The sequence below is a fragment of the Cyanistes caeruleus genome, chromosome 6 (assembly GCF_971803275.1).
Source record: "Cyanistes caeruleus chromosome 6, bCyaCae1.hap1.1, whole genome shotgun sequence".
NCBI lineage: Eukaryota > Metazoa > Chordata > Aves > Passeriformes > Paridae > Cyanistes > Cyanistes caeruleus.
Window position 1 is genome coordinate 68698520 of NC_141706.1, and position 23328 is coordinate 68721847.

Genomic DNA, 23328 nt, shown 5'->3' on the forward strand with positions numbered 1-23328 from the left:
TCCTCTGCTTCTCACTGTCAAAGGCTAACAGCCTCCATCGTCTGAGCTGGACAGAAAGAAAGGCAACCAGAAATTACTGGCACATTAACAGAAAGAAGGAGTTCTAAATGCCCTAAAACACAAAGTGGGAGTGGAGGAGAGATAAAAAACATAAACTCCCTTATTCTGTTTCTATCATTTCTCTTTGTGCATTGCTTAAAAGAAAAAAAGTCCTGTAGAAACACGCATGGATATTTTTTTCCTGCCAAGACACCAGGCAGTCTCCAGAGCATAGAGGGACTGTTATTCCATTTCAGCAGTAGAGAGAAACAAAGAGGCCATCTGCTTCTGGATTTGAGTCACTGAGCTCCGGGAGCTGCAGTGAGTCATATGTTCCCTACATTTGCTGTGGGGTGTCACGGTAATGATTCCTGTCTGTCATTTTTCACTTTACCTCATGACTCCGTAGGATGAACTGTGCTTACCTCAGCATGGGTAAGTGCATATTTATATGGCAGGCAAGGGAATAGCATTGCAATTTTTGCTTTTCCCCTCACTCCAATAGAAAGCAGACTTCCATTCACATGGCAACCTGTTAGAACATCTCTACTAAATGAAGACAGCAGCTACTATAGGCACATCAGCCAGCCCAAAGCAAAAGAGAAAATCCAGCCTACAAGGACACAGTCAATTTATACACCCACCCTCAAGAAAGGTGTAATGCCTAATTAATATTCAGTTGTTTTCTTACATATTTCAAAGTATAAGTGATGTCATACTTACCTTTAGGCATAAATTCATGATTGTCCTGTGCCTTTTTAGCCTCATAACTGCTGAGGATGTTGGTAGTCACATCTTCACTGTAGCTCAGGGCCTTGCATGAGTTCATTTTTCCACTGATACAGGTTCAAGGTATTTTCTAGCATCATGTTGTTACTTGCCCTGTACAGAAAGCCTTAGAAGCAGCACATGGACAGTGCCTGGCAGAAGCCACAGCAATGGTTAACTCCTTCAGCAGTTCAATATGCTGGCATTGTCAGACTTCTCTCAGCCCCTAACATTGTCATCTTGGATTGCCCAGAGCAAAGTTTCTTATCTTAAAGTATGTGCTCTGGCATAAGTGTTCTGCAGAAAAAAAAGGAGCTTCAGGTACTAAAGCCTAGAGCCTAGAGCCGGATTTTGACAAAGGGAAAACATTTAAAGCAACTCTCAGTGATCAGCAGCAGACAATGACTCTGTTAGCTCCCAGTCCTGAGGCTGACCAGGTTTATCAGAAAGAAAGCAGAGCGGAGCAGAGCAGAGCCAGAAAGAAAGGATTGGTTTTTCTCACACTAACTATGCTTGCTTTTATCCAAAAGAGTTGTGAAATTGCTGTATCAGAGAAGAAAACACCAGGGCAAAGTTAGAGAAACATAAGAAAAATCAGTTTAGTTACTGAAGGACACAATCTCATATTTCAGGAGAAGAAAAGGCCTTCTGGGTCACATAGCTCATATGCCTAGACAGCAGGACGGTTGCTGCATGGTCTCTAATGCGTTTTCATTGATTTTTCTCTTTTTTTAATAGTCCAGAGAGACAGCATCTCATCACACCACCCATGATAAATTCCTCTTTGTCCACTTAATTTACTGCAGAGCTGGAAACATTTTCTTTGTGTCTGCAAACTTTAAAATTTTGAAATTATTTAAGCTCCTTTCTCTTCTGGTCACTGGTTTATAAACTGAAAACAGAGTTTCTTAGTCACCTACAGTCAACAGTTAACCCAGTACAATGATGACACAACTATTCGTAAAAATGGTACAAGAAGTAAAAATAGAAGGGGTGTCATTATCGGATTCAAGTCATCTCATCAGGCAGTAGGACACCAAGTTTTCACCCGTAAGCAACCAGGTTAAGATTCGGTGTGACCTTTAGATGACCATGCATTAAATAATTGCTGCATACAGACATAAATCAGATTTTACAATCCATCAGATTTTGAAATCAACTGTTATTAACAAATAAAAAAGCACAGAAAATGGTAACATGCACAAGGTCTACAATAGAGAGGAACGAAAAAGAATAAGAAAAGCAAATAACACTAAATTATTCAATTATAATTATTAATATATAATTAATAATATATTAAATTATATAATTATTGAGTTATTTAAGTATAAACTTACAATCAGACTATGCATTCATCACATCAGACTAAGCTTTTCTAACCTCCAATATAAAAATCTTTGCCTCTAACTATTAAGTCAGGAGACACTGTCTCCATACTTTTGAAAAGTTTTCTGCCATTCCAGTAGCATAGTTCCCAAATAGAATTACAGGAATCTTCAAAGATTAAATGTTTGTGGATCCAGATCTCCAACATCACAGCAAATATAGAAGGACTTTATTCAAAAGTCTACAAGAATTGGGAAAAAAAACCACCAACATAAAACCAAATCAACACACACACACTTGTTGGTGTGAACCTCTTGTATTTCAGCATGCAAGTCATTTTGGCTTTTTAATTGCCCATTCACATGAGAAACTTTTACCCAGTTCTGAGAACACAGCCTACTTCTGTGTGCAGGCTTCAGGAAATACTGCAGTTGGCATGTTTGTAGCCCCCAGTGCAAAGTGTTCTTCTCTGCTGACTGAAATTAATACCATAAACTTTTTTCCTTCTTCCTACATTATTCAAATATCATAATTGAAAGCTTAGAAAACCTGGCATGCCATTAGACTCAGACACAATAAACGATGAGCCAAAATGGTTTTGAGACATAATCCTCCAAAGGCAATTATTCCACATAGAACCCCACAGTCCAAATTTCAGAATTAATTACTTTTGTCATTTGTGACAGGCATTATGAACCTGAATGAATTATATTAGGAATATTTGTAAACAGAGCAATGGCTTGAAGAAAGTAATTCCTTTTTTTAGAATTTGCCATGCATTTTGGATGCTGAAACATAGAATGTGGTTGGGGAACTAAGCTAAATTTACCAAGGAAATTCATTGTATAATATTCTGTCCATGGATGAACATCTTTAAATTATTGGCTTGTATCATGAGAACAGGGACCTTTCTGGCTGACAGCAGGAGCATCATCACTCTCTTAAGAAAAGGACCACCCCAAGGAGTTAATTCCCTGTTTCCCAAGGGCAGGCAGGTGTTCAGCCATCTCCAGGAGAGCAAGGCCCTGGTAACAGAGACTGGGGAAGACAAATGTCATCACTTCAAATGTCCTCCCTTCCTCCTTCATCCCCCAGCTGATACGCTGAGCGTGATGCCACGTGCTCTGGAATGTTCCTTTGGTCACTTGGGCTCACCTGTCCTGGCTGTGTCCCCTCCCTGGCACCCCCAACCCCCTCACCAGTGTAGATCACAAAAAGCAGAGAAGGCCTTGGCTCTGTGCAAGCCCCACTCAGCAACACAAAAACATCTCTGTGTTATTAGCCCAGTGTTCAGTACAAATCCAAAACACAGCCTCAGACCAGCCACCATGAACAAAACTAACTGAACCCTGGCTGAAACCAGCACACCTACCTTCTGCAACAATGACAAAGTTCCTGCATGTCAAAAAGCTCCTAGTGGGTTGTTTATTTGTATTAAACAAAGTATTATCATACAAAGTCAATGAGGATTTTTTGAAGTGTTTGGTTTTGGTATTATAGAAAAACCTTGTGATTTTTTTTTACTCAGTTCACTCCTTTTAACATATAGAGAACATTTTCAAGGTGCTTTTATTCTGCTCTGGAACACTTCAAGGATTTCACAAAGTATTTTAAGATCTTTGTATAAGAAAGGTTGGGATTTTTCCACAGAAAATAAACAAAAAAAAATCCATTCAGTATGCAAGATCTTTTTGAAGGGAAAAGGTAAAGATGTAGTTACAGCATATACACATTCACAAATCAGTCTGGAATCCACCTTCAAGTTCTCACAGAATGCATGCTGGCTGACTTTTTATGATTTGATGTGTAAGGATCAAATCAATGTTTGGACAAGGTATGGGGTTTTTTGAGCTTGAAAGATGAAATGGTACACCAGGACAAACAGATATCTACACATAAACCTCTAAGCCCTCCACATAGCTATGAAGAACTAGAGGAAAAAGGACACCTAGAGGGAAAAAGTGTGACAGCTTGCAAACAAAGCTGGGAGTGAAAGATGCTAACAGAGTCAGGCTGCCTTCTCTCTCAGTCACTGAGGATGAAAATCAATGTCTATTCATCTGGTTTCTCTGTGCAGAAAGTAGAAAGCTGTTCATCTCATGAATACACTTTTTATCAGGCAGCAAGTACAGCAGCCGAGGAAACTGCAGAGAAGTACACAGATTCTGTAAATTAGAGCAAGTCTTGCTTTGTGAGCCTGGAAGCACCACAACGAAGTGTATATCTCTCAAATCAGAAACCTTTTCCCAATGTTTTCTTCTCCAAAGTTGAGCCATTAATCCCTGGCTGCTGTCAGAAAGATTCTCTCTGATTTGTTATGGTTTGCTTTTGCAATATTTTACAAGCAGCTACCTGAGAGCCCATTGAGCAGCCTTACTCAGCAAGATTGTCAAGTACCAAAGATCAACTTCTGCTCTCTCAACAGCAGGAGTTAATTATCTTGCCTGTGCCTCAGTGACAAGAAACACATAAGTAAAACAGGACAGAAAAATTTTAAAAGATACATATAAATACACCTCAGTGTTGGCTCTCAGTCCTAGTAGCTTCTTTCACAGCTGCTAACTTTGTCTTTAAAACATGAAACAACTACTCAACCATTCAAATTGTAATTCACATCCATTTGTATCCATATAACAAGGAATTATCCATGTGTTGAAATGTCCAGAGTCCAGACTTGTATTCCAGGGCATTGCTGCTGCTTCAGACTATAGCCATAAATGATCATTCTCACCTATTGGATCCACCTTCAAATTAGGATTTGGGAATTTTTTTTTTTCCATGAAGAAAGTAAAGGCCCCACCAGCTGCACCCATCTACTGAACACTGCATTAGTAAATATACACCTATTTACCCAATTGTTTACAGTTATTTGTACACCACTAACTTGGCAGAGTTTGAGTAAATCCGTGCTCAAGCACCTGTCTTACACTGTTAAGGAGGAGCATTTTGTTTCTCACGAGCTATTCAGAGGAGCACACACCGTGGTCAGAGAGGTGGTGAGCACTCCTGGGAGCCATCATCAGTTAGCAAACCATCACCACTGCCATGAACTTTGGAAACAACAAACGAAAAACAACACCAGAACAGCTTATTTGCCAGCTCTCTAATGCACACCTGGCGTGAGTCTGCCATGGCTTCTGTAAAACTGTTTGGATCAATTCTGCTGTTGGCTGCTCTTGTTTGTGTTTTCATATTAAGCAGTAAAGAAAGATCGGCGTTCTCCCAGCTCATACTTTCACTAATTTCCTTCAATGTGTGACCTTTATACTTCCTACCCAAGGACACAGACAGTAGCAGAAATATTCAAAATCAGGTACTTGAACTATTTCCTTTCTCTGCTACTTCAAGCACTGTGCTCAAAAAATTAACTTTTTCGATTAAATCAAGGAATCGTCTCCACATCAGATGAACACATATGTATGAAGAGGTAATTTTCTTAATTAATCATTAAGAAATTAATCATTAAGAAAATGACCATCAAGAAGCTCTTCAAAAGGATGCATTGCACTTTGATTTGTACGTTTCATGTGCACTCAGTTTCACTATTTTATTGCCATAATCAATAATTTAATTTCTTCTTCAAATGTAAATATCTCAGAGCACGGGGTCGGGGGGGGAAGAAATATGCATCATCAAAGTAATATTTAAGCAGACAAGAGTTATAGGTACGTATTGTATTGTTTAATATTGTCTTTAATTTGCTTATTTAATGTTCTTTCAGTTTCTCCTGGTTAGGACACAGGCCAAAATGCAACAGCTCGAATTCTAAATTTTTCACTTTCTAATGAGTACTATTTTCTAATTAAATATCTTTTAAAAACATAAACATTTTCTATGGAATATATTCATTCTCTAAATATAGAGATCTGGGTGAAAAAAGATCTCTCTGAATCAGTAGAAGCTCAATTGCGTCTCTTCAGATGACACAGACTAGCAGGATAATCAACCAACTAGTAGTAGATTTATTACTGCTAAATAAAAAAAATCCAAAAATCCTATTTTATTCTCTTGCATATGCTCTGTCTCGTCACTCTGGTACACCTTTAAGGTTCATCAGGCTTAAAGCAGCTAGGAGAATTACAGTTCTTAAGACTGTATCTGCATTCTGTAACTATGCATTGAACTGGATCCTATAAATTCTTCTTAATTTCTAATTTCATTATCCTTGGGGGAGTCTATTTTTACAAATTCCAAGAAGTATGGCCGCCTACCTGACCAAAGTGGCCCATTTATCCAGATATATTACCCAGAGCTTAGACTTCAGATTTTTCATTGAGTTAAAAGGGGCTTGAAATGCTCCAGCCACCTTCAGGTTCCACAATTACTTTTTCAGTGCAGGGTTAGAAACCTGCCAGGCAAAAGGGAATAAATTCCAAACAGACAGAAGCCTTTCACAGTCCAGAATTACATAATTCAGTTTTACTGTGCTTTCATGCCAGTAATATCTCCTCTTGGAAATAGGATGTCAGACTTGCTGATTAACTAGTCTTTGTTGTCATGACAAGCTACAGACTTAATTTTTAACTCTGATTCTGAGCTAAACAGTATTATGCTTTACACAAATATATCTACCTTTAGATTTCAAATGCAATTATCATCTTGCTTATGTAGGCTGCTTGCTTTTCTCTATTTAGCCTACAGCTCCTGCCAGTGGAATCTCTCATTTTTACATGGCTTTCAAGATTATACTTACTTTGTATAGTCGCTGACTGTCCATTTGTACTTCACCTATCTGCATATCCACAAACACCCATTTTATAATGTGTGTGTGTGTATATATATGTATATATATATATATATATATATATATATATATATATTCTTATATAAGAAAAGGTAACATTAAAACAAAATGCACTTTTGCTAGGCTGACACCTCACCTTTCCATTCATTTTTGCAGCCATTCTCTGCCCCACCATCAGGGTCAGGCACCGTGTGGGGTGAAGAACAGGGTGTGACCTGGGGGTGTGAGAGTCACTGGCCTTTCTGTTAACCCAGAAACACATTGTGCTGGGCTGTTTGCTGTCTAAGTGCTATCAACCTTGAAGGCATCTCTTGTTCTATTGGAACATTGGGAGGTGTCAAAAAAAGTAAATCATCCAATACCTATCACTACAAAACCATGACACAGTCACCAAGCTTCTCTATTTTGGATGCTCGGAAAGCAGATAAAAACTGAAAAGGTTTATTACATGGAAACTTTGAGAAAACACACTGAGGCACAACTGCATTCACTTAGCAAAGAAAACACCAGAAATTCTGGATACAAACTATTAATATAAGGCTAAAGTAAAAGCCAGGAACATAACAGGAAGTCCAGCTCAAGCAAGTGCCAAATTACGCTTGTTTTTAATTCTACTGCCCATTCACAATTTTGTGAAGTGTTATTTATCTACCGATTGCCTTCCTTGGTTAGACCAAGTTAACTTTATTGATGTCAGATTCAGGCAGCTCACTGTTACTATTTATCTTTAATAGGTTTGATGCAACACATTTTTATTGCTGAGATAAGTATTGATTAAAGCCTCTGCTTTTGCTCATTTTGATTGCTTCGTGTAATTAGAAAGTCTAAAAACCCTTTTTACTTCTTTTTACTTCTGCATGAAGTACAAAAAACATTTTACATTTGCATGTGCATCTTAACAAATTGAATATGCTTTGAAAAACACCTGCCCTTGAGGCGAAGAACAGAAAATAAACGAGAAGGCACAAAAAATAAAGATGCTATAAAGTGAAGGAGCATGGAGGTGTGGGGTTTTAAGACTGTGATAGCATGGTAGCAGGAATAAGACCTTTCTTATATGGAAGGAGATGGAAAAGGACACTGTTTAAAAAAACACTCATAAGTACTTTGAGCGATCAAGCTCTAAGTGACTGTGGTATTTGAAAGCTTGATCATAGCTATCCCTTCAGATATTCTGGAAAATCTTTGAGGCCTGATTATGGGTTGTGATGTATTTATCTGAAATACACTGTTCAGACATTTAGTACTGATAAAATAAAATAAAAGTCATACCATGTAATGAAAACAGTACTGAAGAAGAAGACTGCAAAATCATCAGAGACAAGCATATGCTGCTGCAAAAGACTGAGAAAGTTCTCAAAGGTAAAAAAACCCTGGGAGCTGAACATGATGGGAAGTTTCCTGGGAATTCTGAAGCATTTGGTGTGTCCTAAATGTTAGGTTTGATTTAATGCAAATTTCCCATGATTGTGTGTTCAGAGTTGCTGGTTTAGGAATGACCAAGTCTGGATTTGGATTTGTGGCACCTAGCATTCCTTGTGTCAGCTTTAGGTCTGGATTGGTGGGAATTGTCTGAGAAAAGAAAAGGCAATTTAAATACACAGCTCCGTTCTCAGAGAAACTATCAGGATGGGAGAAAAGAGTCTGTGAAACTGCTGGGAACACCCGGAGTGAGGGAATAAGCAGCCCACCCCTCACACTTGAACTGGCACTAGCCGCAGGGTGGGCAGTGATGTTAATGAGATCTCAGAACAGCCCCAGGTGTGGGCAGTTATGGTAAAGAATGGGTGGGTCCTGGCCGGGGCTATTTTAGGGGGAGGGTTTTTCCTCACTTCGCTTGAGCACGGAGCAGTTGGAGCAGAGGGATTTTTGGTGAGTTCCCTGGGGGTATCTCATGGAACGATACCGGGAGCATCTCATAGGATCTGGGAGAACAGCTGGATACACCTGGACATGGAGCATTGTTTAAAGCAGCATCTGAGCCAAGTAAGCCTGTGCGGGTTCGCAGGGATTTGCAAAAGGGATTTTCCCTTTTGATTTCATTTTGTCGTTTGCTCCCCAATTCCCCCCGGAAGAAATGGGTATTATGAGGACAAAAGGGGGGCATAAATTGAGGGAAGAAACTCCTGTTATTATCTATTTTTACACTGGGGGGAGTCCACCTATGATTTTAAGGGTACTGATTGGAGGAAAACCTGCCTTTTCCAGGGTGTTAGGGGTATCAGTGAACAGTGAATCCCCATGTTCCATTTTAAATGGAAGGGGGGAAATATTGTTGCTATTTTATGGGTTTGACTTGAGGGGAACCCCCCCCGACTTTCCATCATCCTGAGGTTTAAATTGAGGAGGAAGCCTTATAGTCACTACTTTTTAAGGGTCTGATTGAGTGTTCTCCTTTTCCTATCCTTTGAGAGATTTCAATCAAGGGAAAAACAACTTTTTACTTTTAGGGGATTAAATTGAAGGGGGGGAGCACTCATTTATTTGCCATCGTATTGGTTTAAGAAGGCACGAACACCCCCCCCGTTGCCTCAGTTTCCGGGGTTCAATTGACAGAAACACCGGCTTTTCCAGTATTAGGCGGGGTCACATGGAGCCGTGGCGCTGCTTTTGGGAGCGATTCTGACCCCTTACAGCCCTGCACGGCAGCGCTTCTGGCATTCCCTGGGGAATTTGGCGGCTGGGCAGCCCCCGAGGAGTGACAGAGCCGTGCTGAGGCCGGGCGGGCAGGCGGGAGCCGCGGCGCGGAGCTGTGTCTGTCCCGGCTGCTCTGTCCGCTCCGGGCGCGGGGCTCGGGCACCGCTGGGGCCCCTTCGGGCCGGTCCCGGTGCCGCTGGGCGGGCCGGGCTCTCCCGGGGCCGGAGCTGCCCCCGCCCGCCGGAGGAGCCGCTTTCCGGCCGGGAGCGCGGGGCCGCCCCCGGGTGCCGAGTGCCGCCGCTGCCGGGGCTCGCGTGGCTCCCCCGGTCCCCCCGCACCTGGAGCGGCGCCAGCCCGGGAGCGAGTCCCGGCGGGGGCGCTGGGGGACACTTGTGGCTTGTCAGCTTCCGAGTGCGCTGGCAAAAGCCGCTGGGAGGAGGGGAGGGGGAAAAGCCCGACCTGCCGGGCTTTTTGTCTCGGGGCTTTGTCGATATTGCTCTTTAGCCGAGCTGTTCCTTTAAATAACGATGTGGCGCCTTCTAGAAACTGTGTCCAATACCTTTTGTACCCTTGCAGGAGGGCTTCGAGCTCAGGTTTTTCCATTGCCGAGTTAACTGCAGGTCCGAGCTGGCAGCGTCCCGTGCATCTGGGGTGTGTGAATCTGTTTGTGATGTTCATTTCCCCTGGATGCAGAGCTGGGCTTTTCGGGCAGACTGTATTTCTCAAGCCTCGGGGTTTATTTAAGCCTTGCACGCGATTTTCTGGAGACGCGGGCCGAGTGAGAACTTTGTCTTGGTGCTGTACTGGGGAATGGAATGCAGGGGGTCCCCGCAATATCCCCGTGGAAGCTGGAATGTCCGAGGGAATGGATGTGACAATTCTCGGGGCTGAACCTGGCTCCCAGCGCTCTGCAGCGTAGGATGCGAGAGAGCAGGGCCGGGGGACAGCAGGGTAGGGACAGCGAGGGGCTTCGTGCTCTGGGTTTGGTGTTGATGTTTCCAGAGCCAGAGCAGGTTGATTTGGTTCAGGTGCACTGGAACAGGATCCAAACCTTGGAAAGGTCTGAGATCAATTGGGAGGAAATGTTTTAACATGAATGTGTTTCTTGATAGAAATCAGGTTTCAGTTAGTTTTTTAATAGATTTTAAAGGAAATTTTTTTTTGAGGAAAAGTGAAAAAAAATGTTTATTTTAATAAGTAGGGCGTGGGAAGAAGAATGAATAACGTTAGATAGTTTATTTGTTGTGGAGTAAAGATGAGGAGATTTAGAAGGTTTTGTGTTTTTTTCACGTGTGTTTGGGATGTGGCGTGGGTCTTTTTGAGCCGTGGGGTGTTTTGGTGGTAGCTTGGGTTTTGGGATTGGAGTCAAGTTGAACAGTTTTAGAAGAAGTTACTATGGTTTTGGCAATTATTTTGTATTCACTAATCAATGATGTCAGGAAAATTAATCCACAAACACCAGAGGTTTATGTCCAAAAAGGAGACAGAGGAGTCCTTTTTCTTTATTCGAATAAAGGGAGAGGCCATGGGGCATTCCCCTGGGGTTTCTCTAATTTTTGGAGGGTGCAGAGCCTCCTTTTTATCCTAATTCCTGGCCGCTTGTCCCTTCTCTCTTTCCCCATAGGCTGAGGTACTTGAGAGGTACAGGCTTCCCGGAACGCCTGATACCTGGGATACCTTTTCCCCCCCCACGCATAATCCCTTCTTAATTCTTAGCTTTTGTGGAATTCATGATACTCTTTCAGTGCCTCTTTGATCTTTTAGTGGAATCCATCCCATTGATTCTGTTGTCTCTCACTGATAGCTGCATCTTATCAGCAGACCCACAGCTTGTTTATAAAGACAAACCTGTCATTCCTCTCTATGAGAAGTTATTTTTAAAAAAGTAAAAAATGGATTTTTTGTTGTCTCTGTTAAACAATAGAGTTGAGAGAGAATTTGGGGTAGAGTGTATTAGTATTGTATACAGATTGTACGTTAAAAGTTTTTTTCTTTGCTAGTTTTGAAGTTACAGAATTTGTTTAAGCATAAAGCAGATGGTGGGGATATAATATAATGTAATTTTAGGACATCTTATTTTTTATTGTATATCTTTGGCTTAATGGTCAAATTATTTTTTACTTTTAGATATACTTTTATAGAGATACAGGTAAATATAAATAGTGGTAGTAATATTTAGTAAGCAGAGTTATTTATGTGGTTTTTATTCAATATTAGTTTTTTTGGTGGCACATAGTGTGTTGTTTCATTTTTTTGTGTTCACTACGTGAAATTTGGTTTTTGAATAAAGATGATTTTATGAATGGGTTGGTTTGTATTTTAGGTAGAATCAATTAAAATAGATTTTGATATGCATTATTTGGTTTTGTTTATTGTATGTAGGGGATCAGAGGGGGTAGGGTTTGTTTGGTTAGCTGAGTTTTGGGTGTTAATTAGTTGGCTTTTGTTAGATGCAGTTTTTAATTTTTGGAAGTTTTTTGAGTGGTCCTAAGGTGATTTTTACTAATTGATTGTATAATTTTATTTTGTTTGTAGTTGGCGTATAATAATGTATATGTTCTATTTATTTAACGTTGTGTTTTTTAGTTTAGGTGTTGATGATAAGTTTGGATTCCTTTCTGTTGTGGTGTTTCTTATTAGCTTCATTTCTGGGGACACAGGCATTTATATGGTGGCTTTTTATAGGTATATTTTTGGGGGTGGTGTTTTTTAACTTTTTGTAGTTTTGGTTGGTTTTTTGTTTTTAATTAGTTATTAATCTTTTATAGAGTCTTGGTAATTATTTAAGTATTACTATAAATGTAGAGCTTTGGGGTTTTTTTACTAATGTTTAGGGTTAGTTGAATGGCTTTGAGTTCAGTGACTTGGTTTGATTTTTTTTTTTAATAGTTGGTGTGATGTGTGGAGTTCAATAGCGTTGCTTTTTATTTATGTTTAACTTTGCTGATGTGATAAGAACTGTTAGTGAAAGAGCATAGCATCTGTTTTTGCTGGTGGTTGTACGGTGTGGGTTTTGTTTGTGTTACCTGTTTTGGGTTTTTTTTGTTAGTGAGACTAAACTTTATTTTGGGGTTAATTTGTGATTATTTTAAAGATTTTAGTGCAATTTAGGTTTTTGATTTGGGGGTGCTGTGATGAGAGTACTTTATTTGTTTTATGTGGTATTGGGTTGGTGTGGATAGAGGGAATACTTGTTTTTAAAATTTATTTTAGTATTGTTAGTTTAAGTGTTAGGATGCATTGTGTTTCAGTGTTGAATCTTTTTGAGGTGGTTTGGATTTTTTCTAGGTTAAGATTTTTTTCCCTTGGCTGGTGGAGGTATTGTGACTTTATTGATCATATGGGTGAGAATTTGATGCTGTTTGTTTTTTGGTTATTTTTTTTTTTAGGAATTAGATTTTTGCAGTAGACCTGGAAGAATTCACTTTATTTCAAAACATACTAGTTTAATCACATAAAGGTTCCCATATTAACTCGTCAGTCTTTTAGATTCTTTTTCTCATTTAGGTTTTCCAGAATTTACTGTTAATTTAGCAATCAAGCAGGGATGGCACTTCATTCTTGAAAAGATGGCTATGGAAAAACCTGTGTCTAACAACACATACCTGACAGAGGGCAACGATTTTGCTGTTATTACAGGGCCAAATACGAGTGGCAAAACAACTTTGGCATGGAACTGCTGAAGGAGAGGAGTTTCTGGTGGGCTCCCAGTGGCATCTGATGGAGTGACGGTGAGAGCATCTCATAGGGTCTGGGGGAGCACGTGGATGCAACTGGACGTGGAGCACTGCATAAAGGAGGTGGTGAGGGACAAAGCTTTCTGCCAGGAAGCAGCACCTGAACAGCTGAGCCAGTGTGGATTTGCAGGGGTGATCTTTCTCCTTTTCCCTTTTGATTTCATTTTGGCAGTCCTTCCTCAGTGCCCTCAATCTGTCACAAGAATTCCAAAAATAAAAAGGCTGAGTGAACAGTGAAAAGAAGGGGTATAGGTAAGGTGGAGTTCAGGTATACCCCACCCCAAACCCTAAACAGCAGCCCTAACAGCGCTCCCGTTTCCTTGAGACAGCTGCAGGCAGGAACCCTAAAGCAGCAGAGTGCCAGAACCCCCGAGAGGTACAGGCAGTTCCCTGGTGCTAGGGCCAGCCAGGAAGAGATAGTGGGGGGACGATCCGCAGGGTTGGGGAAACAGGGGGTTTCCCGCCCCGCCCCACCCTGGGCTCTCTGTCCCTCCGCAGCCGGGGATTGCTCCCACCCCTCCTCGAGGCGGCGGTTGGTAAGGCTTCGTGCCTGGCCTCCGCAAAGAGTTCGGCTCTGTCAGCCTCTGCCCTGTCTCAGGGCCAAACTTAGGTAGGGTAGGGAGCAACTGTGGATTGCCTGGTCCAGGCTAAGGGACATCTCTTGGGGCCTATGGATAAGGAGCATCCCCGGTTGCAAGCATAGGGTTGTAAGTTTGTAGGGTTCAGCGGGGCAGCTTGGCAGTGACACGGAGAGGCTGAGGGAGGGCTTCAGAGGTCAAGGTCTCGAGGGCTGGAGACAAACAGTGAAAAGAAAAGGGGTATAGGTTGGGATATAAGGTAGAGTACAGGACTATTCAAACCCCAAGCAGTAGCCCTCACAGCACTCCCGTTTCCTTGAGACAGCTGCAGGCAGGAACCCGAAAGCAGCAGAGTGCCAGAACCCCCGAGAGGTGCAGGCAGTTCCCTGGTGCTAGGGCCAGCCAGGAAGCGATAGTGAGTGCTCGGGCCTACTGCTGTCGTATAAGCTGGGGTTTCTATCCTTGGGGTACCCTGGGCTCCCTGGCCCTCACTGACTGGAGAGTCTTCCTCCCCTCCTTGAGGTGGTGGTCGTTTGGCTGTCAGCCAATACTGCTGTGAAGCAAGCCTCTGCCTCCCTGTGGGGTGAAGTGTGCAGCCCATGAACCTGGGCATTCTCTAGAGAAGGTAAGTGCTGGGTTTTCACAGATGTAGGACTAAGCTCCTGCATTGATATTTTGTCTTCTTGGTTGTAGCTGACAAGGAGTCGACATCCTGGCAATGGCAGGAACTTCCCAGATGGCGAGGAGGCCTTCCTTCGCACCCCATGTGGATCCACCCACCAAGCATCTGAGAGCTGAGTCGAAGGCTACGACCCGCAGAGGGGGGATGAAAGCGGGGTGCCGCGTCGGGGCTCATGACCTGGGATTTTTGAGTCAGCTTTGGGGACGGGGAGGTCCAGGCTGTGGCCCCTTAGTCTGCACGGTGGGAGAGCCTCACTTTTGTTCACAGTGCTGAGGTGTGCAGGACAGAGCAGCCTCTGGGCGCGTCGTGTCACTCGTCCATCGTGCCTTCTGTGTCTTTTGTGCCTCTTGTGTTGTATGTGCTTTCCCTTATCCCTTCTGGGGGCTTACCAGAAACCCCAGCATCACTTATAGCATCTCCAATCTCTGGGCTCCTCGGCTCGGCTGCTCTCAGAGGCCTTGGAATCGCGTCTCTTTGGACAAGCATCCGATTGGATGTCTTTTAGACCTCTTGTTCCGAGCTGTGTCAACAGCCGTGCGCCGCGAGGATCCATTGTTGCGGCTTAGGACTTGAAGAAACGCAAAGATAGGTAGAGGATTGCGGCCATAAGATTCTTGGGCCTCCGTCTTGGCGGTTCCTGGAGTTTGTCATTCTGTCAGCATCTTCTTCCTCCCGGGTTTTGCGAGCTTCATCAGCTCGCCTTCATTCTCACCCGGCTCATCTCATTCCGCATTCTCTCAGTCCTTGTGGCCGTCCTTGTGGCCCAGAGTTTTGTCTCCCCATTGTGTCCCCTCGTCCGTTGTGTGGTGTGTCACGGGTGTCTGGGTGTAGTTGTCCCGGAGCTGCTCTGCCCTGCTGCCCAGCCTGGCTGTAGGTGTAAAAGGCCAAGTCCAAGGCAATTTGTGACTGAAATTTGTGATGTAATTTGAAATTTGTAATGTCAGTTGTAGTTAGAGTCTAGAACATATCCCTAGAGCAACGCAAGATGTCTGGAGCTGTGAAGTTACCCTGCAGCACTTTGCCTTTTGTCTCAGCTCTCTTTCAGATGCGGACGGATGAAATCGGTGGCAGAGCGCCCCATCCAGGGTAAGGGGGTTCCCCTGAGAAGGTAAGTCAATGTTTGTCTTTGCAGGGCAACTGGAACCGGTCCCTGTGTTGTTACAGGTCTCCTCTTTGTCTTTATTTTTAGGAAATAGAGCCGGCTAGCCGCAGTCAAGGTGAAGCGGGCAAGGTGAGCGTTGACCGGTGGAGGGAGGCTGTTGTTATCGCTGGGCTCTCAGTTTCTGGTGCAACGCCAAGCGTCCCTTCTTGTTTGCATGCTTTAGGCGGTCCAGTCGCGTTTCGTCGAGACCCCGTCGCCAGCCGGCCGGCACGGCACGCCTGCTTCGCCGCTCCCGTGAGCCCTGCGGAAGCGTCACAGGGACCGCGTGACGGAGCCTTTTCCACGTAAAGGGGCCGTGTGGGTGGCCTTCAGGAAGGGGCTGAGGGCTTCCCGTGAGTTGGGGATGTCAGGAGGAGGAGCGAGGGCCTGTTCAAGTCTCAGCAACGCCACATTACTTTTTCTTCTCTTAACTCAGGCGCGCCCTGCGACGGCGCTGCCTGGTCCCGGCGTGGCCGTATCGTGCGGCCTCAGGACACGGCCGTTCGCAGGAGACCGTGAGTAGCGGAATTGTCGGGTTTTGGCCGACGCCCTGCACAGATCAGCTGCTGATTTTCTGTTTTATTTTTGGTAGCTGACGGAGAGACGACAGCCTGGCGATGGCAGGAACTTCCTGGATAGCCAGGCGGCCTTCCTTGGCGCTCCGTGTGGATCCTCCCCAGCGGGCATCCGAGAGCTGAGTCAAAGGCTACGACCCGCAGAGGGGATGAAAGCGGGGTGCCGGGTCGGGACTTGTGACCTGGGATATCTGAGTCAGCTTTGGGGACGGGGAGGTCCAGGCTGTGGCCCCTTAAGCCGCACGGTGGGAGAGCCTCACTTTTGTTCACCGTGCTGAGGTGTGCAGGACAGAGCAGCCTCTGGGCGCGTCGTGTCACTCGTCCATCGTGCCTTCTGTGTCTTTTGTGCCTCCTGTGTTGTATGTGCTTTCCCTTATCCCTTCTGGGGGCTTACCAGAAACCCCAGCAACACTTATAACATCTCCAATCTCTGGGCTCCTCAGCTTGGCAGCTCTCAGAGGCCTTGGAATCGCGTCTCTTTGGACAAGCATCCGATTGGATGTCTTTTAGACCTCTTGTTCCGAGCTGTGTCAACAGCCGTGCGCCGCGAGGATCCATTGTTGCGGCTTAGGACTTGAAGAAACGCAAAGATAGGTAGAGGATTGCAGCCATAAGATTCTTGGGCCTCCGTCTTGGCGGTTCCTGGAGTTTGTCATTCTGTCAGCATCTTCTTCCTCCCGGGTTCTGCGAGCTTCATCAGCTCGCCTTCATTCTCACCCGGCTCATCTCATTCCGCATTCTCTCAGTCCTTGTGGCCGTCCTTGTGGCCCAGAGTTTTGTCTCCCCATTGTGTCCCCTCGTCCGTTGTGTGGTGTGTCACGGGTGTCTGGGTGTAGTTGTCCCGGAGCTGCTCTGCCCTGCTGCCCAGCCTGCCTGTAGGTGTAAAAGGCCAAGTCCAAGGCAATTTGTGACTGAAATTTGTGATGTAATTTGAAATTTGTAATGTCAGTTGTAGTTAGAGTCTAGAACATATCCCTAGAGCAACGCAAGATGTCTGGAGCTGTGAAGTTACCCTGCAGCACTTTGACTTTTGTCTCAGCTCTCTTTCAGATGCGGACGGATGAAATCGGTGGCAGAGCGCCCCATCCAGGGTAAGGGGGTTCCCCTGAGAAGGTAAGTCAATGTTTGTCTTTGCAGGGCAACTGGAACCGGTCCCTGTGTTGTTACAGGTCTCCTCTTTGTCTTTATTTTTAGGAAATAGAGCCGGCTAGCAGCAGTCAAGGTGAAGCGGGCAAGGTGAGCGTTGACCGGTGGAGGGAGGCTGTTGTTATCGCTGGGCTCTCAGTTTCTGGTGCAACGCCAAGCGTCCCTTCTTGTTTGCATGCTTTAGGCGGTCCAGTCGCGTTTCGTCGAGACCCCGTCGCCAGCCGGCCGGCACGCCTGCTTCGCCGCTCCCGTGAGCCCTGCGGAAGCGTCACAGCGACCGCGTGACGGAGCCTTTTCCACATAAAGGGGCCGTGTGGGTGGCCTTCAGGAAGGGGCTGAGGGCTTCCCGTGAGTTGGGGATGTCAGGAGGAGGAGCGAGGGCCTGTTCAAGTCTCAGCAACGCCACATTACTTTTTCTTCTCTTAACTCAGGCGCGCCCTGCGACGGCGCTGCCTGGTCCCGGCGTGGCCGTATCGTGCGGCCTCAGGACACGGCCGTTCGCAGGAGACCGTGAGTAGCGGAATTGTCGGGTTTTGGCCGACGCCCTGCACAGATCAGCTGCTGATTTTCTGTTTTATTTTTGGTAGCTGACGGAGAGACGACAGCCTGGCGATGGCAGGAACTTCCTGGATAGCCAGGCGGCCTTCCTTGGCGCTCCGTGTGGATCCTCCCCAGCGGGCATCCGAGAGCTGAGTCAAAGGCTACGACCCGCAGAGGGGATGAAAGCGGGGTGCCGGGTCGGGGCGGTTCAGGCTGTGGCGCCTTAGGCTGCACGGTGGGAGAGCCTCACTTTTGTTCACAGTGCTGAGGTGTGCAGGACAGAGCAGCCTCTGGGCGCGTCCTGTCACTCGTCCATCGTGCCTTTTGTGTCTTTTGTGCCTCCTGTGTTGTATGTGCTTTCCCTTATCCCTTCTGGGGGCTTACCAGAAACCCCAGCAACACTTATAACATCTCCAATCTCTGGGCTCCTCAGCTTGGCAGCTCTCAGAGGCCTTGGAATCGCGTCTCTTTGGACAAGCATCCGATTGGATGTCTTTTAGACCTCTTGTTCCGAGCTGTGTCAACAGCCGTGCGCCGCGAGGATCCATTGTTGCGGCTTAGGACTTGAAGAAACGCAAAGATAGGTAGAGGATTGCGGCCTTAAGATTCTTGGGCCTCCGTCTTGGCGGTTCCTGGAGTTTGTCATTCTGTCAGCATCTTCTTCCTCCCGGGTTCTGCGAGCTTCATCAGCTCGCCTTCATTCTCACCCGGCTCATCTTGTTCCGCATTCTCTCAGTCCTTGCGGCCGTTCTTGTGGCCCAGAATTTTGTCTCCCCATTGTGTCCCCTCGTCCGTTGTCTGGTGTGTCACGGGTGTCTGGGTGTAGTTGTCCCGGAGCTGCTCTGCCCTGCTGCCCAGCCTGGCTGTAGGTGTAAAAGGCCAAGTCCAAGGCCCCTGTAATTTGAAATTTGTGATGTAGGGTGTAGTTGGGGTCTAGAACATATCCCTAGAGCAACGCAAGATGTCTGGAGCTGTGAAGTTACCCTGCAGCACTTTGCCTTTTGTCTCAGCTCTCTTTCAGATGCGGACGGATGAAATCGGTGGCAGAGCGCCCCATCCAGGGTAAGGGGGTTCCCCTGAGAAGGTAAGTCAATGTTTGTCTTTGCAGGGCAACTGGAACCGGTCCCTGTGTTGTTACAGGTCTCCTCTTTGTCTTTATTTTTAGGAAATAGAGCCGGCTAGCAGCAGTCAAGGTGAAGCGGGCAAGGTGAGCGTTGACCGGTGGAGGGAGGCTGTTGTTATCGCTGGGCTCTCAGTTTCTGGTGCAACGCCAAGCGTCCCTTCTTGTTTGCATGCTTTAGGCGGTCCAGTCGCGTTTCGTCGAGACCCCGTCGCCAGCCGGCCGGCACGCCTGCTTCGCCGCTCCCGTGAGCCCTGCGGAAGCGTCACAGGGACTGCGTGACGGAGCCTTTTCCACGTAAAGGGGCCGTGTGGGTGGCCTTCAGGAAGGGGCCGAGGGCTTCCCGTGAGTTGGGGATGTCAGGAGGAGGAGCGAGGGCCTGTTCAAGTCTCAACAACGCCACATTACTTTTTCTTCTCTTAACTCAGGCGCGCCCTGCGACGGCGCTGCCTGGTCCCGGCGTGGCCGTATCGTGCGGCCTCAGGACACAGCCGTTCGCAGGAGACCGTGAGTAGCGGAATTGTCGGGTTTTGGCCGACGCCCTGCACAGATCAGCTGCTGATTTTCTGTTTTATTTTTGGTAGCTGACGGAGAGACGACAGCCTGGCGATGGCAGGAACTTCCCGGATAGCCAGGCGGCCTTCCTTGGCGCTCCGTGTGGATCCTCCCCAGCGGGCATCCGAGAGCTGAGTCAAAGGCTACGACCCGCAGAGGGGATGAAAGCGGGGTGCCGGGTCGGGGCGGTTCAGGCTGTGGCCCCTTAGGCCGCACGGTGGGAGAGCCTCACTTTTGTTCACAGTGCTGAGGTGTGCAGGACAGAGCAGCCTCTGGGCGCGTCGTGTCACTCGTCCATCGTGCTTTCTGTGTCTTTTGTGCCTCCTGTGTTGTATGTGCCTTCCCTTATCCCTTCTGGGGGCTTACCAGAAACCCCAGCAACACTTATAACATCTCCAATCTCTGGGCTCCTCAGCTTGGCAGCTCTCAGAGGCCTTGGAATCGCGTCTCTTTGGACAAGCATCCGATTGGATGTCTTTTAGACCTCTTGTTCCGAGCTGTGTCAACAGCCGTGCGCCGCGAGGATCCATTGTTGCGGCTTAGGACTTGAAGAAACGCAAAGATAGGTAGAGGATTGCGGCCATAAGATTCTTGGGCCTCCGTCTTGGCGGTTCCTGGAGTTTGTCATTCTGTCAGCATCTTCTTCCTCCCGGGTTTTGCGAGCTTCATCAGCTCGCCTTCATTCTCACCCGGCTCATCTCATTCCGCATTCTCTCAGTCCTTGTGGCCGTCCTTGTGGCCCAGAGTTTTGTCTCCCCATTGTGTCCCCTCGTCCGTTGTGTGGTGTGTCACGGGTGTCTGGGTGTAGTTGTCCCGGAGCTGCTCTGCCCTGCTGCCCAGCCTGGCTGTAGGTGTAAAAGGCCAAGTCCAAGGCAATTTGTGACTGAAATTTGTGATGTAATTTGAAATTTGTAATGTCAGTTGTAGTTAGAGTCTAGAACATATCCCTAGAGCAACGCAAGATGTCTGGAGCTGTGAAGTTACCCTGCAGCACTTTGCCTTTTGTCTCAGCTCTCTTTCAGATGCGGACGGATGAAATCGGTGGCAGAGCGCCCCATCCAGGGTAAGGGGGTTCCCCTGAGAAGGTAAGTCAATGTTTGTCTTTGCAGGGCAACTGGAACCGGTCCCTGTGTTGTTACAGGTCTCCTCTTTGTCTTTATTTTTAGGAAATAGAGCCGGCTAGCAGCAGTCAAGGTGAAGCGGGCAAGGTGAGCGTTGACCGGTGGAGGGAGGCTGTTGTTATCGCTGGGCTCTCAGTTTCTGGTGCAACGCCAAGCGTCCCTTCTTGTTTGCATGCTTTAGGCGGTCCAGTCGCGTTTCGTCGAGACCCCGTCGCCAGCCGGCCGGCACGGCACGCCTGCTTCGCCGCTCCCGTGAGCCCTGCGGAAGCGTCACAGGGGACCGCGTGACGGAGCCTTTTCCACGTAAAGGGGCCGTGTGGGTGGCCTTCAGGAAGGGGCCGAGGGCTTCCCGTGAGTTGGGGATGTCGGGAGGAGGAGCGAGGGCCTGTTCAAGTCTCAGCAACGCCACATCACTTTTTCTTCTCTTAACTCAGGCGCGCCCTGCGACGGCGCTGCCTGGTCCCGGCGTGGCCGTATCGTGCGGCCTCAGGACACGGCCGTTCGCAGGAGACCGTGAGTAGCGGAATTGTCGGGTTTTGGCCGACGCCCTGCACAGATCAGCTGCTGATTTTCTGTTTTATTTTTGGTAGCTGACGGAGAGACGACAGCCTGGCGATGGCAGGAACTTCCTGGATAGCCAGGCGGCCTTCCTTGGCGCTCCGTGTGGATCCTCCCCAGCGGGCATCCGAGAGCTGAGTCAAAGGCTACGACCCGCAGAGGGGATGAAAGCGGGGTGCCGGGTCGGGACTTGTGACCTGGGATATCTGAGTCAGCTTTGGGGACGGGGAGGTCCAGGCTGTGGCCCCTTAAGCCGCACGGTGGGAGAGCCTCACTTTTGTTCACCGTGCTGAGGTGTGCAGGACAGAGCAGCCTCTGGGCGCGTCGTGTCACTCGTCCATCGTGCCTTCTGTGTCTTTTGTGCCTCCTGTGTTGTATGTGCCTTCCCTTATCCCTTCTGGGGGCTTACCAGAAACCCCAGCAACACTTATAACATCTCCAATCTCTGGGCTCCTCGGCTCGGCAGCTCTCAGAGGCCTTGGAATCGCGTCTCTCTTGACAAGCATCCGATTGGATGTCTTTTAGACCTCTTGTTCCGAGCTGTGTCAACAGCCGTGCGCCGCGAGGATCCATTGTTGCGGCTTAGGACTTGAAGAAACGCAAAGATAGGTAGAGGATTGCGGCCATAAGATTCTTGGGCCTCCGTCTTGGCGGTTCCTGGAGTTTGTCATTCTGTCAGCATCTTCTTCCTCCCGGGTTCTGCGAGCTTCATCAGCTCGCCTTCATTCTCACCCGGCTCATCTCATTCCGCATTCTCTCAGTCCTTGCGGCCGTTCTTGTGGCCCAGAATTTTGTCTCCCCATTGTGTCCCCTTGTCCGTTGTCTGGTGTGTCACGGGTGTCTGGGTGTAGTTGTCCCGGAGCTGCTCTGCCCTGCTGCCCAGCCTGGCTGTAGGTGTAAAAGGCCAAGTCCAAGGCAATTTGTGACTGAAATTTGTGATGTAATTTGAAATTTGTAATGTCAGTTGTAGTTAGAGTCTAGAACATATCCCTAGAGCAACGCAAGATGTCTGGAGCTGTGAAGTTACCCTGCAGCACTTTGCCTTTTGTCTCAGCTCTCTTTCAGATGCGGACGGATGAAATCGGTGGCAGAGCGCCCCATCCAGGGTAAGGGGGTTCCCCTGAGAAGGTAAGTCAATGTTTGTCTTTGCAGGGCAACTGGAACCGGTCCCTGTGTTGTTACAGGTCTCCTCTTTGTCTTTATTTTTAGGAAATAGAGCTGGCTAGCAGCAGTCAAGGTGAAGCGGGCAAGGTGAGCGTTGACCGGTGGAGGGAGGCTGTTGTTATCGCTGGGCTCTCAGTTTCTGGTGCAACGCCAAGCGTCCCTTCTTGTTTGCATGCTTTAGGCGGTCCAGTCGCGTTTCGTCGAGACCCCGTCGCCAGCCGGCCGGCACGCCTGCTTCGCCGCTCCCGTGAGCCCTGCGGAAGCGTCACAGGGACCGCGTGACGGAGCCTTTTCCACGTAAAGGGGCCGTGTGGGTGGCCTTCAGGAAGGGGCCGAGGGCTTCCCGTGAGTTGGGGATGTCAGGAGGAGGAGCGAGGGCCTGTTCAAGTCTCAGCAACGCCACATTACTTTTTCTTCTCTTAACTCAGGCGCGCCCTGCGACGGCGCTGCCTGGTCCCGGCGTGGCCGTATCGTGCGGCCTCAGGACACGGCCGTTCGCAGGAGACCGTGAGTAGCGGAATTGTCGGGTTTTGGCCGACGCCCTGCACAGATCAGCTGCTGATTTTCTGTTTTATTTTTGGTAGCTGACGAAGAGACGACAGCCTGGCGATGGCAGGAACTTCCCGGATAGCCAGGCGGCCTTCCTTGGCGCTCCGTGTGGATCCTCCCCAGCGGGCATCCGAGAGCTGAGTCAAAGGCTACGACCCGCAGAGGGGATGAAAGCGGGGTGCCGGGTCGGGACTTGTGACCTGGGATATCTGAGTCAGCTTTGGGGACGGGGAGGTCCAGGCTGTGGCCCCTTAAGCCGCACGGTGGGAGAGCCTCACTTTTGTTCACCGTGCTGAGGTGTGCAGGACAGAGCAGCCTCTGGGCGCGTCGTGTCACTCGTCCATCGTG

The 23328-nt window shown here is 47.4% G+C and overlaps 1 long non-coding RNA gene across 1 annotated transcript; it reads left to right on the top strand.

Annotated features, from left to right (window-relative positions):
* Window positions 1-8712: 8712 nt before the first annotated feature.
* LOC111944581 (uncharacterized) lies at window positions 8713-16452 on the top strand. The gene is made up of 7 exons (XR_015288670.1): window positions 8713-8863; window positions 13154-13245; window positions 14523-15619; window positions 15701-15742; window positions 15837-16005; window positions 16089-16167; window positions 16245-16452. It is a non-coding gene; the product is annotated as an uncharacterized LOC111944581 (long non-coding RNA).
* The last annotated feature ends 6876 nt before the right edge of the window (window positions 16453-23328 follow it).